This window comes from Brassica oleracea, chromosome C5, assembly GCF_000695525.1.
Source record: "Brassica oleracea var. oleracea cultivar TO1000 chromosome C5, BOL, whole genome shotgun sequence".
Taxonomy (NCBI): Eukaryota; Viridiplantae; Streptophyta; class Magnoliopsida; order Brassicales; family Brassicaceae; genus Brassica; species Brassica oleracea.
Genome location: NC_027752.1, coordinates 19,528,650 through 19,530,433, shown reverse-complemented (window position 1 = coordinate 19,530,433; position 1,784 = coordinate 19,528,650). Strand labels below are relative to the sequence as shown.

Genomic DNA, 1,784 nt, shown 5'->3' with positions numbered 1-1,784 from the left:
GACTACAAGTTCAGTCATATGATATGTCAGCCGACTTCTTCACCATGTCTACACCAACCACATGTCCATGAAATTTATCTATCAGTTTGGGACGTGCCAATTAAAGGACCTGTTCAAGACTTGGTGCCCATGAAGCTAAACTATCAAATTGTCCATGTGCCAACTTGAAGAACATACACGGGGGTATAAGTCAGGGGGAGTTCATGTGTTGTACTCTTTTTCTTTATCCATGGTTTTGTCCCACTGGGTTTTCCTGGAAAGGTTTTAATGAGGCAACATTAAGCATGTTACACGCCCTGAACCGGATGTGCCGATCAAGGGGGAGTGTTATAAACCAAGTGGTGATCGACCCATATCAGGCCCAAACCATCCGGCCCATCAGCTATCCATCCGGCCCATCAGCTATCCACTTAGGCGAATGAGAGTTTACATTTATTTATACTTGATGTTTATCTTTTTCTATATGTATTTAGGATAATTACTATTTCCTATTCCTATTAGGAATAGGATTTCTTTTTCTCTTATGACAGTCTAAATAAGACGGTCTAATACTTGTATAAATATAGATCTCTGGTCATGAGTAATAATAAGCTTTCATAGCATCTATTTTATAACAATCCTCTCTTTTTAACAGAAGGAAGTTATAAAGGTTAGAAAATAAACTATCCAAAACAGTACAAGAGCAAGAAAGAGCTTAACTTACGAGGGGAGAGAGCTTGGAGAGAAGTCGAGACATTATTGAAATTATACCACACAAAAAATCCTAAATCAAGTTGCTTGTATTGGATTCTCTACCACCATAAATTTCGAGGAGATAGAGTAGTAGGCGTGTCTACCAAGCTTTTTCTCTGCTCTTTTCTTTCCTTTTTTGGTGCAACTTTTGCTTTTGGAATCTTGCCAATTTCACCAAAGGTAATCGTTACTGTGAACATGATTAATGGAGGTTCTTAGTGTGGAGTTCTTAACAGAATATAAAAAACCGGCTCTTAAATAAGATATTTAAGAGCCGGTTCTTAGTTTTTTTAGTTAAAAGTTAAAAGACGGTTTCTTATATTCCGTTAAGAACTCACCCTAAGAACCCACATTAATCATGCTCTAAGACCATGATTAACCCAATCTCTTAACTGATATTCTTAGCTTCAGGTAAGAGACGGTTCTTAGAGCATCATTATCCCTGAAACCCACTTTGGGTTTTTTAATTTTTTTTGTTTTTTGTTTTGTCTGATTTAAAAAAAAAAATTAAAAAGGGAACCAATTGCAGGCAGCCACGTGTCAGTGAGACCCGCAAACAGTACAAAAAATCCTCAACAACCAGTTCTTATTTGATGACTATTGTGACCGGTTTTTAACAAAAAAAGGGGGACCCACGTGCTAAGAAACCCATTTGGGATCTGTAATAACTGTACCTTTAGCTATTTTTTAGATTTTAACTAAGAAAAGTTAAAAACTATCTCTTAAATAAGAGATACAAGAGCCGTCTTTTAGCCGAAATGTGTAAGAAAAAAATATCAAATCATGAATTAAGAACTTAGACCGGAGTTAATCATGCCCTAAGAGCATCATTAACGCTGGCTCTAAGCCCAACTCTTACCCCCAAACCCAATTAAAAAACAATTAACAAAACACATAAGCCCAAGACTCAACTCTTGCGGGAGGAGTCGAAGGCCCGCCTCTTAGTGACATGTGTCAAAAAAATGAGAGGACGAAGCAATCGGTTACGCGTCTCTTTGGTTCCTCTCTCTCTCTCTCTCTCTCTCTCTCTCTCTCTCTCTCTCTCTCTCTCT

General features: G+C 37.8%; 1 pseudogene; it reads right to left on the bottom strand.

Moving 5' to 3' along the window:
• LOC106344719 overlaps positions 1 to 736 on the bottom strand; it is a 6,430-nt pseudogene extending 5,694 nt beyond the window's left edge.
• Between the last annotated feature and the right edge of the window lie 1,048 nt (positions 737 to 1,784).